This window comes from Papio anubis, chromosome 8 (genome assembly GCF_008728515.1).
Source record: "Papio anubis isolate 15944 chromosome 8, Panubis1.0, whole genome shotgun sequence".
Lineage (NCBI taxonomy): Eukaryota > Metazoa > Chordata > Mammalia > Primates > Cercopithecidae > Papio > Papio anubis.
In genome coordinates, this window is record NC_044983.1 from 42,222,480 (window position 1) to 42,239,857 (window position 17,378).

Here is a 17,378-nt window from a genome sequence, read left to right on the forward strand (position 1 = left end):
AACTAGAGAGGACCCATGGGAGGTGCACTTTCTTCCTTTGGATTTTACAAGGACACACTAGAAAGAGCGATGGAAAACTTTCTAATCTGCGGCAGAGCCAGAATGTTCAGAGGTGAGGAACAAGTGGGCAAGTCAGAACAGGGTCTGATCCAGAAGTCATACCTGTCATTTTATCTAAATGAGAGTGAATGAGATGGGAAAGACCTTGTGTGTACTTTGCTTCTAGAAGTAAAGGCAATGAGGATGCCAGCAATACATCCTGAGCATTTACATTTACTGACAGAAACCATACTTGTTTGTTATGCAAAAGTTCTGTAAAAGCTTAGATATGCAGTAGAAATTATTTAGGTTGAGACAAGTGGTAACAATTGTGGCTATTGCTAGAGGTCATTTCACTTAAACACCAAATGCTCTCCTGCCCGGGGCATCACGTTCCTTCTGTGTTAAGCATAGAGTGGACTGTTGGTGTGTTGATGAAGTAGAATTTATGCAGTTTTGCCTCTTCCAAGGTGCTATCATCCATTGAAAGACTGTCTCAGTCAACCCTGTATGGAAGGAAAGTTGGAGAAATCTTGAAGAATAAAGACTTGCACAGAGTTGAGCAGCAGGTTCTTAGAGAAGGCAGTATGTATTACTGCTGTGTAACACATCACCACAAATTTAGCATCTTAACATCACACATTTATCTCGCAGTTTCTGTGGGTCAGGAATCCAGGCCCAGCTGGGCTGAGTCCTCTGATTCCGGCCCTGGAATAAGCCTGCAAACAAGGTGTAAGCCAGGCCTGTTGTCTCACCTTGCAATGGACAATTTTGTGTGTCAACCTGACTGGATTAAGGGACACCAGATAGCTAGTAAAGCATTCGGGTGAGTCTCTGAGGATGTTTCTAGAAGAGATTAGCAATTGAACCAATAGACAGTGTATTTATTGGAATTTTCTAGAAAAAACCGATAGTATATCAATATCTAGCTACAGACAGATATACGTGAGAAGAGACTTATTAGGGGAACTGGATCACATGATTATGAAGTCTGTAAAGTCCCACAATAAGCTGCGTGCAAGCTGGAGACCCAGGGAAGCCCATATGTAACTCTCAGTCCCAGGCTTAATGTCTGGGAATCCAGTGAGGTGGTGGGGGCTGGGGGATGGTTCTTGTGTGAGTCCTGGAGTCCACAGGCCAGAGAGCTTGGAGTTCTGATGTCCAAGGGCAGAAAGGTGTCGTAACTCCAGGAGAGAGAGCGGGATAATCACCTTTCATCTGCCTTTTTCTTTAGAATTATCTCCAGCTGATTGGACAGTGCCTACGCACATCCAGGGCATCTTCCCCACTCAGCCTTACATACACTCAGCAATAATGCTTTATTGGTGCTCTAGATATTTCTTAATCTAGTCAAGGTGACACACAAAATTAACCATCACACAGAGTAAAAAAGAATTGTCCTCACTGATGTGGGCTGGCATCATGAACAAAACAGAACAGAAGCCTGGGGAAGAGCGGATCTGCTAAGCTAAGGCATGCAACTACTCCTGCCCTCCAACATAGGGTCTCCTGGTTCTCAGGCCACTGGATGCTGATTGAACTACACCATGGGCTTTCCTGGGTCTCCAGCTTGCAGAGGACAGGTCATGGGGCTGACTCCTCAGCCTCTGTAATCACAATTTCCATAATAAATTCCCTTTCATAAATCCACATATATATGCTATCAGTTGTCCTTCTCTGGAGAACCCTGGCTAATCCACACCTGAGATCTTGACTGGGACAGGGCTGTTCCTTCCTCACATGGTATTGGCAGGACTCGGTTCTCTGTGGGTTATTATGTTGACTCCTTTGGTTTCCTGCTGGCTGTGGCTGCAGGACACCCTCAGTTCCTGGCCACATGGGCAGCTCATGGTGTAGCAGTTAGCATCACACAAGCTGGCAAGGGTGTGTCTGCTGTCAACAAGGATGTTATAATCTCATGTGAGTCAATCATATCTGTCACAGAAGTGGCATCCCTTCGACCCTGAGAGATCCTAACATCACAGCAAGTTACTCAAGAAGAGGGAATTGCACTAGGCTGTGAATACCAGCAAGCAGGGGCCACTGGGGTCATCTAGAGGCCACCTACTGCAACCAGTCTGCTGGTCGCTGGTGATGCCACCCCCTAGCATCCAGGTCCTCATGTCACCTATTCCCCTAAGTGTGGGCAGGATTTGTGGAAAATTCAACAGTCCACGAAATGTCAATCCTCCAAAGACCACATGAGCTTGGAAGTGGATCTCTCCCTCTCCCCAGTCACATTTTGAGATGAGACCTCCAACTCTGGTCAACATCTTGGCTGAAGGCTCATAAGACCTCTTAAGGAAAAGAACCCAGGTGAGCCCAGATTTCTGCCCCTCCAGAAACTGCAAGATGATGACTGCAAGGAGTTTAAAGTTGGTATGTTTGTGGAAATGTGTCACACAGCAATAGACCACTAATGCATCATCTGCAATAATTCCTCCAAAAGGTTTGTGATGCTGGGAGGATTTCTGGTACCAAGAGATTCAGATGCTGTGCAACTAAACTTCCAGGAGAGACTTAGTGTAGAGATAAACCCTGGAGTAAATGAAAAGAGGGCACTGTAGCGTCTGTGCATAGAGCACTGGCCTATGTGATATGGTGATTAACAAGTCCACCATGTATTATGTGATATCATAGAATACCCCGCTTTTCTGTGGCTCTTGTTAAGTTTTGTACCTCTGAATGGTGAACTATGCACTTGGCAAAAAGTTTCTGGCATGCGAATATAAATGTCGAAGGCATGGGTCTGGCCTTTGCTTTCCTTGAAGTTTTCACTATTTATCAGCAGACATCAACTATCTGTTTGAGTTTGGCACTGGAGATGCTGACCTGAGCTGACCTCCTGGCATAGTTTTTTCACTGGGGGAAGCTTTCACCCTAAAAATGGCATCCCTCTAGCAAGGAGTCATGTGTCTTGACTCCTACTTTTGGCTCAAATCCTGGCATGGGGGTGCTATTGGCTGAGGAAAAGTCCTCCTTTCACTGCCTTTGAGACGTTTGTAAAGCCCCACGATCCTCCAGCCTGGCCTGTTTCCCCTGGGGGGCCTCCCCCTGGGCAGGACATGCCATCCATGTGCTTCTCATGCCTGTTCAGGCTGCTCATGCAGGCCTAGGTGAAGTGATGGGTGATGGAGCCTGGGAGGGATGGTGTGGGTCCTTATGCTTCTTGCCCTGGTGCTCAACAATTCTCCTGGGGACCCAAGTGGCCCCAGATGTTGGCATGCATCAGGAAGGACCCCAGAACAGCTGGGCTGGCCCCGTCGTCTACCTCATGGGTTTCAGGGCAGTGAGAGCTGGCCAGTCACAGTCCAATGGCAGCCCAGCAAGGCACAGCAGAGGGGTGGGTGGTGGGATGGCAGGGCTTGCAGGGCAGAGCATTCTGATGGGCTAGGGCCTAGTTTGAGCAGGGTTGCTCTGTGGGTCTATATCCACAGGCATTGATGTGACTTTGGCCAGTACCTCTAGGCTCCCTGAACATCAGGCAGCCTCTCCTCCTTTAGGGATGATGGACAGTTACCTCTGAGCAGGGCCATGTGGGGCAAAGCACCGTGGTGGTTGTGAAGATTTTTCAGAAACAAGATGCTGTAATCACAACACGTGTGGATTTCCACTGCAGGAATACCCACTGCCATGTTAAAAGACATGTGAATTGGGAGTTTATGTGGGTGTGGTATTGGCCTAATGGTTTCTCCCCATCTTTTTTGTCTACTTTTCTCTTTGTCCTCCTGCTTGCCATGAGCCTGAAGGCAGGGCCTGAATCCAGCAGCACCAGAACCCAGGAGGCCTGGCTCTCCAAGAAATGGAAAAGAAAGCTGGGTGGAAATATGGAGGACAATGGTAAAGGCCTGGATTACAACTGAGTGTATACAGATCTGAAGTGGCCAGCGTCCAGGTGCTGAACTTGTAATAGTCCATGCTATGTGGCTCAGCGATTCCAGCCATCAGCCATTCCTAGTCCCTGCTCTGCCCGCCTGCAGACCCCAGGCTCCCTGCAGGGCACTTTCCCACTGCCCTTGATCTCAGGGCATTCATGTCTCCCTGCTCTATTCGAAAACTATCCTGCACAGACCACAGCTAAGCACACCCCTACTATAAGAGTCCAGCTGCATTTCTCTCCAGCCCCAACTCTGGCCCTCACTCCTCATTCTGGTTTCCTGTCTTTAACATCTTAGCCTCCGCACTTACTGTTCCTCTTGCCGAGCACACCCTTCCTCTCCATTCCACATAGTACAGTCTTACTCATGCATCAAGCCTGAGCACAGGCGGATGGCCCTGACAACTCTGTGAGTTCCCACTCCTCTTCATTTCTATGTTATTAGATGACCAGCCCTCTTATTTTGTCCTCAAATGTAGTTGGACATGATTGATTTAAGCAACAGAGGCATTTGTCTGGCTTTGTCTCTGAGACTGCCATCTCCCTGTAGACAGAGAGCAAATGTTGTGCATCTTCCATGTGTCCCCACAGCTTGCATGGTGTTGGCAGGTAACCAAGCCTGGCATGTGCAGTGAGGTGGATGGGTGAGCAGGCCAAACACCGTTCCCAGTAAGATGGAGAAGATAGGCAAGAAGGCGGCAAGGATGCAAGACAGAGAAAAGCTCAGGGTGAAAAAATCCTATCTAGGTGCAGGTGCTGGGGCTGCAGACCCTAGAGCTTCTCAAAGGCAACTCGATGTTTTACAGTCCCATCCAGTCTCCAGCATCATTGTGCGGCCTCAGCATCTGTGGTGTCCAAGCTACTTTATCCCTGGGGGAATATGGGCATCTCCCTGAGAGGGTGTCCACAGGAGGATATCAGGGCTCTGTGGGTGGCCTGGCATCTGAGGTCTGGGGGTCATGCTTGGAAGGAATCAGATAATGCCTGGAATCCGGAGCTTGCCTCCTCCTTGTCTCTTAAGAGCTCCTTGGGACTTGGGCTCCCATTAAGTGGTTTTGAACCCCAGTTTTCCTGATTCTCAGATTCATCTGGCATGGAGGCTGGGTAGCTTTTCTGCATTCTGAAGCTTTCTTCCCACTGGCAGTGAGTTTATGGGAGTGCTTCTGTGCTGTTGTTCTATTTTTTATAGGAAAGGATGAGTGACACTTGGAGGACGGGGCACACAGACTGCCTTTGGGCCAGTTCCCAGGCAACAGAAGGTCACAGCTGGCTTTGGAGTTGGGAAGAGCTGGATTTCATTTTCATGCGACCCTGAGTCTGTTTCCTTATCCAGAAAACAGAGAGAACAATAGAATCCAGCTAACAGGGCTGGATTGGGGAGGGATGGCTTACAGCAGAGCCTACCTGGAGACAGGCATGGCTGTGCTGGAGTGGCTGAGGCCACCTCATTTCTCTGAACCTCAGCTCTCATCTGTAGAATGCTGCATCCTTAGGTCTGTCCCAGCTCCATTCCAGTCAGTTATGATGTGCTGATGGGTACCTCCCTGGTCAGGCAACCATCCATGGCTCAGCAGCCCAGCATGGGAATAGGTATCTCTGAGAGCTTGGTGGGGCAGAGCCCATGTGCTCCCCCTTCACCCCCTTCCCCATTCCCAAAGGTCTCTGCACAGAGGCAGGTAGCATATTTGGGAACAGAATAAAAGAGCAACTAAGGACTCTTCTGAGATCTGTGAATGAGGGTAGTAACAGTTATTAAGCTCCTACTGCGAGCCAGAGAATTCTAGGAGATGCTGCATGTGTGATAAATAACAGGCCTCACAAGAGCCCCATGAAGGGCTGTGGTTGCCTGCATTCTATAGAAGTGGAAATTGAGATTTAGAAGAATTAGCGGATCTGTCCATGACACACAGCTAGCAGGCAGAAGCGGAACCTGAGCCGACACCACCTGTGCAGACCCCAGGTCCTCTCACCTGCCCTCCCTAACCCAGAGGGATCTTCTTTTTTTTAGCAGAGCCAGCGCATGGCACATGTGGATGGTGGGTCTCGCCCCACATCCTCTGGGACATCGGCAAGAGACAGGAGTGACTTGGTGGGTGAGGGGCTGGCATGAACACCTAGCACAGTGTGGGGCAGGCAGGCGGGGCACCCCAGGACCTTGTGATGGGCAGCAGGGGCACAGCTTCCTCAGTGCCTCGTCCATTCATTTATCACTGAGCCATCTTCCGAGTGTTTGCTGACAACGTGTCATCTTCTGGGCACCGTCTGATCCTCCTGGGTCTGACTGCAGACAGACTGTGCTGCCCTGGGGGCACGTGTCCCAAAGTAAGCCCATGGGAGAGGAGGGATGACACCAATTCTTGCCCCACCCAGCCTGTTCCTCCTTCCCCTGAGCCCTGACCTGTCCCTCCCCAGGGGAGCCTCTGGCCTCCAGTCCCCTTCACCCAGACAACTAGGCAGCTCATTCTCCTTTCCGGGGCCCTCTGAGGATAAGCAACACCAGGCTGTGTGCACTGAGATGAGAACTTCTGACCCTTTCTCCTCCTTTCCCTGGAGATCTAATTTAAAAGGTCTGGGGCAGGAGCTTGGAGGTCAGTGCATGGATTTCTGAAGGGCAGTGAAGAAGCCCTCTGAGCTTCTCCAGCAGCCTGCCTGGCCTCCTGTGCCTCTCCCCTCTTCCCCTCCCCTGTAACTGTCCAGCCCTGATCGGAGACAGAGCTCCCTCCCTGAGGTCACAGCCTCCTATGCATGGGCTGGCATCCCCAGCCCTGAAGAACAGGATGTCCTGATGAGCAGAAACCCTCTCCGGGTCTGGGATGAGTGTGGCAGCCACAGGAGTGGGCCCTTGAGTGGGATGGGTCCTAGGAGGGGCTGTTCCCACCCATCCCTGCTGGTGAGGGGCAGGGGAGTGTGAGGCCATCAGGAATGGTCATGGGGGTCAAGAATGAAACCATACTGGACAGGGTGAATGCATGCTACTGCCCCATCAAAACAGGAGAGAAACATGTGGCCTGTATAGGGAGTGGGGCTGTGTAGGCAAGGAGGGTGGCATGGAGGAGCCAGATGCTTGAGGACCCTTCTTATCTAAGCGTCCTGTGGTGCCCCCTAAACAGCTCAGTGTGGAATGTTCAATGCTTTTGACATTTCCCGGGCAGGGCTGGAACCGGAAAGGCTGACATCTTGAGTTTTCTACATCCTGCATCCCTCCCTTGTCACCAAGCAAGGAAAACCTTGGCCACGTCAGGACTGGTGGAGTCATCAGACTGGGCAGATTCTCCTGCCTCAGCCTCCTGAGGAGCTGGGATTACAGGCATGTCCCACTGCGCACAGCTAATTTTTGTATTTTTAGTAGAGATGGGGTCTCACCATGTTGGCCAGGCTGATCTCAAACTCCTGACCTCAAGTGATCTTCCCGCCTTGGTCTCTCAACTTGCTGTGATTACAGGCCTGAGCCATTGGGCCTCACCCCTTCTTTCCGGAGACATTCTGGCATGCCCTTCCTTCTCCATCTCATTCTCCCTTCTCTTCTCTCCTTTCCCCCCTCCCTCCTTCTCCACAACTTCTTCTCCAGAAGAGGACCCAGAGGGGACAGTGGCACCCTCCTCCCCTTTCCTCCTCTTCCAGCCTCTCCCTTCTGGCATTTTGTGCTGTCCTCCACCCTCCTGATCTCCTCCCCAGGGCAGGCCATACTGGCTGATCTCACAGTAAGCCACGTGGGTCCAGCTGGGCTTCCTCTCTCCCGTGGGAAGGAACCTAGGGCCAGTGCAAACTCCGGAAGGTTCCCTGGAGGTGGAGGCTGTGGCTGGGTGAGCTCCAGGAGCAGAGGCACAGCCAGAGCCTGGGAGGCAATGATGGCCCCTGGTGCAGCAGTGGCTGGAGCCTACCTTAGGTCCCGCTGCTGTGAATCCGGTGGGGAAGAAGTCACAGAGCGGACATGGCAGCGTATATCAAATCACCATGGTTTCCAATGTGCATTCTGTGCAGTTCCTGCAGGCAAGAAAACGAGAGCAAACTTTAATCTGTGTCTAGGCAATTTAACACACACGAAAACAGTTAAAAGCCACTCGCCAGGCCCTGGGTTCCCAGGCTCCTTTCATCGCATTATTGAAACTAGACGTATCTGACATGGCAGTGCTCCTTCCTCCATACCACCGCATCTCGCCATATCAGCTCCCTAGAGCTGCCATAACAATGACCACACGCTGAATGGCTGAAGCAGCACACATATATTATCCTACAGCTCTGGAGGTCAGCGTCTAAAGGCTCTAAAATCCAGGCGGGCGCAGGGCTGGTTCCTGCAGAGGCTCTGGGGCAGCCTGGCTTCCTGCCTTCCTCTACCCTTCGGGTCCTGGCTCCTCCCTTGTCTCAAAGCCTGTGGCCCAGCGTCCTCCGATCTCCTCCCATCAAGGCTCCGTCCTGGCTCTGAAGGACCAGCGCCAAGGCTCTGCACTGGCCTGGGTGGTCCAGGGCCGTCTCCTGCTTGGAGGTCCTGGCACCGCCCCTCTGCCAGTCCCTTCCGACCTGGGGATGACCCCCCCGGGGCCGTGAACCCACCTCGCCCTCCAGCCTGTGGGCTTCTTGCAAGGCGAGGGGTCCCCTGGGCCGGCAGCTCGCGGGGCAGGGTCCACCGTGGCAGGGCCGGCTGTGTGGCTGTTTTCCTATGACTTTCCCGCCGTGCTCTCCCCAGGCCTGGGTTCACACTCGACCACAGCCCAGCTGTTTGTGGCACTTTTATTATTTCGCTGCTATTCCTGGGGTGGGGCTGGGTGAGGATCAGGCCCACCTCTAGATGATAGGAAGCCACTACCGGTCTCGTGGGACGAACTCTAACTGCGGCAGAAACCACGTTGGAAACCACGGCGGTGGCTTCCTGCTGCCCCGCAGCGCTGCACACCGGCTTCAGACCCGTGGCTTTCCCGTGGGAATCGCGCCTCGAGGGTTCCTGCATCTGGCCTGGAATACATTCAGGAGTCAGTACTGAATTGTTGAGGGCAAAAGCCCTAGAATTGTAACCGTCAGTGGGTTCACCTTGCCCGGTGCTTAGACAGAGTCATTTATCAAGACGGGGAATGGCGGTAGAGAAAGGCTAATTCACACAGAACGGGCTGTGCAGGAGACTGGAGTTTTCTTATTACTCAAATCAGTCTCCCTGAGATTTTGGAGATCAGAGTTTTTAAGGATAATTTGGTGGGTAGGGGGGTGCCAGTGAATCAGGATTTCTGATTGGTCAGGAAAGGAAATCCTAGGGAGTTTAAGTTGTCCTCTTGTGCTGGGTCAGTTCCTGAGAAGGGGAACTGATCAATGACCCAAGACCAGATGAACCTGTTTATCCATCTGGGTGGTGCCTGCTGATCCATCAAGCTCAGGGTCTGCAAAATATCTCAGGCACCGATCTTACATTTTACAACAGTGATGTGATCCCCAGAAGCAATTTGGGGAGTTTTAGAATCTTGCAGTCCCCAGCTGCATGACTACTAAACCATAATTTCTAATCTTTTGGCTAATATGTTAGTCCTACAAAGGTAGTTTATTCTTCAGGAAAGAAGGGGGTTTGTTTTGGGAAAGGACTGTTATTATCTTTGTTTCAAACCATAAACAATAAACTAAGTTCCACCCAAAGTTAGTTCACTTTACGCCCAGGAATGAACAAGGACCGCTTGGAGGTTAGAAGCAAGATGGAGTTGGTTGGGTCAGATGTCATGCTCAGTTGTAATTTTGCAGTGGTGCTTTCAGAATTACTGAGCCCTAAGTCAGTCCTGCACCCAGCTAGTAGTGACAGTGAAGGCGGTGTTGGATGTGTGTGTAGTGGACAGGCCACATTTCTCTGGAGATGCACAAACTGTCAGTGGAAGAGCCCCAGTTCCCATCAGAAAATCCAGACACACCAGAATCTTCCCCAGCCTCCCAACAACCTCGCTTGATGTTGGGGTGTAGGGGGCCTCACTCCTCTCTAAGGCTGATTTCAGCCCTTGCTTGGGCACCCTCTTTGCAGACTTACTGCAGCCACACCCCGTAAAACAAAAGTTCCACTGGATTCTGCATCTCTTTTCAATTGTTGCCCTGTCTTCCTCTCCCCTTCGTAGAAAGGCTTTCCAAAGCAGCTCTGGGGCTGCCTTCCCTCGCCACATGGTTCAGTCTTCGCCCCAGGCTGCTCTGGGGAAGCGACCACCTCCTCTATGCCCATGCAGGCATCCCTCAGATTTCAGCCCTGGATCTAGGGGCCTCAGCCACAGCCAAGGCTCCTCCCAGAATCTTCCATCCTGGGCTTGGGGCCCCATGCCCTGGCCCCGCTGGCCTCCCGGCCGCTTTGCTGCTTCTTAGTCTCTGTGGTTGACACACCTTTTCCTGCAGACTTCAGCAGGCCCGACTTCCCCCAAGGCAGTCCTGGCCACACTTTCCCTTCTCACACCTTCCTCCTGGATGGCTGCCCGCTTCCTGCCTCCCCAGGCTTCGCAGACCCTGCCAGCTGTGTCCCCTACTTTTGTATCCCAAGCTCTTCCCTCCAGTTGGCCTCCACGCTCTGCTGGCCCAGGTCCAAACACACCCCCATCACACCGCACCCTCTCCCAGAAACCTGTGTCTCCCACACAACACTGCACCCTCCCCGAATAATGTACCCTTCCCAATGATGCACTCCCCACTCCACAAAGCACCCCCCACACACCACAATGAACCTTTCACCAACACACTGCACTCTCCTTCCGCCAAAATGTACTCTCCCTCCTCACAGCACACCCCACCCATCATAATGCATCCCCCAACACACTGCAGCCTCCATCACCACAATGCACCCCCTTGCCACGATGCACTCCTTCACCTCACAACCCCACAATGCACCCTCTCCTCCCCCAAGTCTTCCCCATTTAAGATAAATTATACCCATAACTACCTATTGCTCAAGTTTGCAGTCTGGAAGTCACCCATGCTTCTTCTCTCTCCTGAGCTCTGTCATGAAGTCCTGTTATTTATAATTAAAATATGTCCTGAAACTATTCAGGGTCTTCGCCCATTTTGCCACCAGTCAGATCCAAGCCTCCTTGTGTCTTGCATGTACCCTGGCAGAAGGACCCAATGCCTGCCTTCCCTTTCTGTCCCAAGCCCTGCCCAGCCTGCTGAGCACTGGCTTCCAGCTTGCCCTACTCTCTGCTTCCCTTACACTTAGGACTCTCCTGGTCTACAAGGACCTGCCCAGTCTAGCTTCTCCCCACCTCTGTGCCTCTCCACAGTGGCCACCCTACCTGCCTTCTCCTCAACCCACAGCTCTTCCACCAGGGCCTTACCTGCAATGCTCTTTCCCTGCACTTTGGGGGCATTGTTTCCTTCTCAGCCTTTGGGGTATGTCTTGAATGACACACCCTTGGGATGGGCTTCTTCTGAACAAGATCTGCTCTCAGCCTTACTTCTCAGGGCCACAGCTCCCTGGTTCCTCCCCTGGATTTGAGGACTGTGCTGTGCCTGCCTGTGCACTTAGTGATTGCCCCCACCCCCTCCCATGCAATGAAGCCATGCCAGGAACTGTGCCTCTCCTGCTCCCACTGCATCTCTGGCAGCTGACATTGTTCCTAGAATAAAGCAAGTGGCCCGCACATTTCACTGACTAAACAATTTATTAAGTTCACATTGTATCCATGGCCCTTAGCAAACATTTTATACATTTGTCTCATACATACTCAATGAAGAAACTGAAGGCCAGGGTCATTTCATATTACACACTCACAGAACTCAGAGGAGGCAGCACTTGGGCTTGAAGTTAGGTCTGAACTTGGTTCCAGGTGCTGAGTGCAGAGCAAGAGCTGCCTATCACTCGAAAGGATGGCACACCACTGCAACTTCAACTCAGAGGAGCACAGCTCCCCTGAGGCTACACTGGGAGAAGGAGTCAGGAGGGTTATTAGTGAGGCCAGCCTGAAGCTCAATGCAAGCTGGAGACAGTCCTGGACCTCAAGGTGAAGCAAAGAGGAGTGAGGGAAACAGGGGTGCTGAGGGGAGGATGGGGCTCTTGTGAACTGAGCAGGGAGAATGGGGAGGGGCCTCCTGGGGCTGCATGATCTCAAATGCCCTTGTGGTCCCTGACATGCACACGTCACCAATCTTATCTTCCTCTTTAGTCCTCTGTCATTTTCCACCTTCTGGGTAACAAAGATGTAATAAAGCAAGTCCAGGACTTCTCAGCTGAGTTGAATGAGACATCCTTTGAGATAAATACCCCATCCCCCGCCATTTCTTCTGTGTTGTGTTAAATGACCTTTTAATCAGGCTGTTGAGTTGGACTCAGCTCCTATACTGGTCCAACAGACCAAACCAATATGGAGCCATTCACGCTAAGTGAAACTGAGCTTTGTCCTCATATGCAGGAGGGCTGAGCTTGAGGCATCCACTATAGCCAGTGAGTTCAAGCAAGGCTGGAACCTATGAGGCCCCACACCGCACTTCCGGTCTCTGCCCTGGATGCTGCCTGACCATGCTTCTGGCCAGAGTTCTTTGAACCTGTTCTGGTCCTGAGGGCTGCCTGATTCTACAATCTTGAACAAAAGCCAATTAAGATCTTTAAACTCAACTTGTTATAGTGCTATCTTTTGACAGTTGCTGCCACTGAGGTCGCACGTGTCTTGGGAACGTGTCTTCCATTTTCACCTTGCTGGGATGTCTGTTGTGGCTCCCACGAAAAACCACTGTGGTGGGTACTCCTCCACTTCCACCTGCTTCCCCCACAGCCAAGGCTGAGAGAGCAAACACAGGGACTGACCCTCACCTGCCATCACACGTGGCTCTGCGGTTAATGAAATTGTCACTAGTGATGGGCTGTCCGGACAAATGCTTACACTTCTTGAGCAAAGAGAAAAGTGGTCGCTGGCCCACATGGAAAACTGCTCATGCTGGGGCAAGTATGGTGTTGAGAACTTCTGGAGAGAGGAGCCACCTGGGCACTGCTCCTGCCCTGAAGGAGCTTACAGCCCAGTAGGAGACAGGCCTCCAGCTGACTCCTCACATCATGCTAATCAACAGTGGTCCTCAACACAGAGCACACAGCCTCAGGGGGACATGCACAGGCGGCATGAAGGCAGGGACCCTGCCCATCAGGGGATCAGCAAATGGCTCCCTGGTGCCAAAGACCAGAGCAACCGGGCTCACTCACAAGCCTCTCCAATCGCTGTGGCAGAGAAGAGAGGCCAGGATGTTAGAGGAGTCAGGCACTGTGAGAGATTCAGGATGAGGAGCAGGCACACTGGGGACTGATGCTCAGATGAGAGGAAGTGCCGAGCAGGAAGTCTACAGTCCAAGGGAGGGGGATTGTGGGAAACGTGAGTTATCAGGAGGGCACCTTATTCCCATGAGAAGGCACCCCCTGCAGCTGTTTTTGGGAGAGTGGGTGGCCGGTTTGCCTGCATATCTGGAGGTAACGTGCATGCTAGTTAGAGGTATGGACCCCGGAGCTCCGACGTCTGGGGTGGGGGCCCCCTCACTACTGGCCCAGTCACTGGGCCTCAGGTTTCCATCTGTAACCTGGGCACTGACACACGCCCCAGGATCTCAGCCCAAGAGATGAGAAGGTGCTCGGCTGAGGTGGCCCCACAGCATGTGTCCCTCAGTGGCAGGGGTGTGTGACCCTGCACCCCATGTGAGCTCCCAGCCTGTGCCCCTGTATGCTGCATGTGCTCTGAGGAGGGAGGGCAGGGCCACCTTGCAGACAGTCACATAGGCTCATAGATCAGCTGTGAGCCCATCAGCAGAGAACTGCAGTCACCAACACAGAAGCACAGGAAGAGCTGCAAACTGGAGAACACGGTCTCTGTGAACACAGAGATGCTTGTGAACACGCCTGCACCTGCTGCCTCTCTCTCTTGTTCATTCTCTCCTTAACTTATTTGCCACTACATTAGAGAAACAAAGGCCATCTCAACTTTTCTGAAAACCTCAGATCAGCCCAACAGGGTCCCTTACCATCCTGGTGGAGACTTTGTCAGACAAATTGAATCACTCCTTCATTAATAATGACAGTTCTCACAGGGAGAGTTCCTTGTGGAAGGCCAGCTGGAGAGGAGCCCACAAGATCACAAAAACAAGAGCTAGTAAGGCAGAAAGAAGTAGAAAATGCTCCAGACTGCCCAGCACTGCCTGACCCCAGCACTGCTCATGTGTCCGGAGCGCTCTGATTCCACCACCTAAGGCAACCAAAGCTGTCGGCCATGCACCAGCACTGCAGGAGACAGAGGTCCTCCTGATCCTGCACTGTGTGGTTTTAACCGAGTCTCCTGGTGCAGGCCTCTCTCCTTCCCTGGTTGCTAACACACGCTTGAACTGGCAACCAGGCAGCTGGCTCTGTCTTAAATTCCATAACCCCTGTATCCCAACACACACAATTGCATAATTATAGTGCCTCTGAGGCTTGCTCCTCATGCAGATGAATTCACCCCCACGGTAGGTTTTAACTGGGGATTAGCTTGTCAGTGCTTGGCTCTCCCTCAAGAACCACTGCCTGGAGGTTCCAGAGCCTCTTCTGTCAGCATACTACCTCCTAGGAGGTAGCAGAGGTGCCTGAAACTCTAAGGCCAAGAGGTGGCCAGGCAGGGAGCACTTGGTCAGCACTCAGCAACCTATTACTGCTGGGATTATTTCCACTCTCCATGGCAACCTCAGGCTTGGAGGTGGGCATGCAGATCCTGCCTCTCTGAGGCGCAGTTTCCTTCTTTCTAAAATGTGTTAAGAAACATCGTTTGGGGCAGGCCTCAGGGCAGCCTTGTTGAGACTCTCATGGGGTCCAGCCACAGCTCAACTGTAGGTAAGAGGTGCTGGACACCAAGTGAGAGAGGAAGGCTTCATATGCCACTTGTACATTTTCAGAATGTGTCCATACGCTTGTCAGGACACCTGGATAAAAACTGTCTTCTTCCCTGGTGTTGGGCAACTGCAGGCAATGTCACCAGCACTGGTGACACCAGCTGGAGCAGCCACGCTGGAGTTTCTCCTTCCTGATGAGAGACCTCTTTCGCCTTTTTAGGATAGTGAGTCATGAGCACACACAGGCTGCCTCTGTGGTTGGAGGTGGCCAGGCTGGGACTGGCAGTTGAGACTCCCTGAGAATAGGAGGTGTCCCCAAACCCTAGCTCTGTCACACACTGCAATGTGAGCCAGGAAATTGCCTTAGCCTCCCTTGGCCCTAGTTTTCTCATCTATAAAATAGGAATAAAACATGTTAGTGAGTAAATTTAAAAAAATGCATGGAAAGATAGTTTTATGATACAAAGGATTGGTATATGTGTAAGCTTTCTTTCAGATACATACTTTGGAGTAAAAGTGTTGGCCATAGATTAAGTCAAGCTTGTCTAACTCGTAGGCCACATGCAGCCAGGATAGCTTTGAATATGACCCAATGCAAATTTGTAAATTTTCTTAAAGCATTGAGTTTTTTTTTGTGTTTTTTAGCTCATCAGCTATTGTTAGTGTTGGTGTATTTTATGCGCAGCCCAAGACAATCTTTCTTCTTCCAGTGTGGCCCAGGGAAGCCAAAAAGTTGGATGCTCCTAGGTTAAGTCACTTCAGCATAAGTATTGCCCATTTGCTCCTTAAGGTGGCTGTACCCTTTTGTACTCCAATTAGCAGTATATGAGAATTCAACTTAAATGTCCAGTAACCTTAAATAATAGACTGTGGCAGATTCTTCAGTGGAAAATTTTAAGACAGTGAGAAATAATGGGCCTGTGAGTCTCTCCTGAGAGCAGCTGAACGGGGGCCAAAACTGAGAGGCAGAAGACACCCCAAGTCACCCAGAACACTGCTTTTCTTTCACAGATGAAGATACTGAGGACAGTGATCCCTGGGCTGCAGGTGGGACCATCAGGGGGATGGAACATGACTCTGTGGAATGCAGACTCCAGCCAGTGAGGCCTGCTCCAACTTCTCTAACCAGCTTCACTACCTGCAAGGGAAAGTGTGGGCTTTTCAGCTGTGCTCTCCAGATCTCCAGGCTATCTGTCCCTAGCCTGCTTTCTAGATCCGTCTCCTGGCTGCTCCCTAATGCCCTGCACACCCCTCTTGCTGGTGCCCTAAGGCTGGCAGTGTGTTCCACCTGCTTTCTTCACAGTATTCTCTCTTGGCCTGTGTATCATCTCTGCTGAACTTCATCTGCTGGCTCTCAGGACTATCTTGGTCATGCCCTCTTCAATTTCATTTTCCTGATACCTCTGTGGATTTTGTAATAACTCCTTTATTTTTTCAGTCTTTAGACGTAGCATTTGTTTGCTCCTCTGAGCCTCCTTCTGAGGCAAGTTTCTTCATCCACACTTTATGGATGAGGGCACAGCACAGCAAGCTAAAGGCCCATCCTGAGGCTGTGCAGTGAGCCGGTGGCTGAGGCTGTTCTTCTGACTCCAGTTCTACACATACTGCTTGTCTTCAAAATTGTCCCAAGCTTCCATTTTAGTATGTGCCATATCACCTTGCTTGTCAGTTACCTGTGCATTTATCTTCCAGTTCTTTTTAAAAGCCTTGTGGGGAGTGTATTAGTCCTTTCTCATGCTGCTAATAAAGACTGGGGAGGCCTCAGGAAACTTATAGTCATGGCAGAAGGGGAAGCAAACATGTCCTTCACTTGGCGGTAGCAAGAAGTGCAGAGAGAATGGGGGAAAAGTCCCTTATAAAACCATTAGACCTCATGAGAACTCACTCACTAACATGAAAATAGCGTGGAAGTAACCGCTATTATTATTAAATTATGTCCCTCCTATGACACTTGGGGATTATAGAAACTACAATTCAAGACGAGAATTGGGTGGGGCACAGCCAAACTATATCGGGCAGGAATCATTTTTTTACTCAACTTTGCATTCCTCCAGCTCTTCTCAGAGTTTGGTTTACAGTTCATGTTTACTGTTAAATGTTTGTTCGCTTCCTAAATGGAATCGGTGCTCAGTATGTGTGTGTTTATGTGCACACTTAGGTATGTGTGCTAATGTATGTATTTGTGTGCACATGTGCATGTATAAGTATGTATATGTATGTATGTGTGTATGTGGGTGTGTGTATATGCGTATGGATGCACACATTTGTGTGTTTATGTATGTGTGCCCGTGTGTGTATGTTGTATATGTGTGTGTGTCAGTGTTATTTGGTGGAAAGGGGAATTAGGAATGACAAGGCAGAGTGAATATCTCCAAGATCCATGGCATGTGTTTGCATATAAACAGACACTGATATTTGAAAGCACTGAGGCTGGTCTTTCTTACTCCCACTCTCTCTTCTCCTGCCTTGATTCTCACATAAAGACAGCCACATTTGCAACATAGGCCTGCCTCCATCCCTCTGGCTGTTCCTTAACCCATTCTAAGAGGACCAAGTTCTTGATAGCATAAAAGAATCTCCATTGTCCATGGTAACAAGGATGTTTCTTGAGCAACAACCAATGATTGTCATGAAGCATGCTTGAAAGAAGAGAATAGGAGAGAGATAAGGAGTGAGACCTGCAGAC

General features: G+C 50.9%; 1 long non-coding RNA gene across 3 annotated transcripts in view; it reads right to left on the minus strand.

The window, feature by feature from the left end:
- Positions 1-257: 257 nt before the first annotated feature.
- LOC110743939 overlaps positions 258-17,378 on the minus strand; it is a 71,183-nt gene continuing 54,062 nt past the window's right edge. For 2 of the 3 annotated variants that reach the window (XR_002523788.2, XR_002523786.2), the window contains 3 exons: positions 8,468-8,866; positions 7,798-7,900; positions 258-545 (listed from right to left, as the gene is read on the minus strand). This is a non-coding gene — a long non-coding RNA (uncharacterized LOC110743939). The remainder of the gene's footprint in view (positions 546-7,797; positions 7,901-8,467; positions 8,867-17,378) is intronic. The other variant, XR_002523787.2, reaches the window with a different exon arrangement.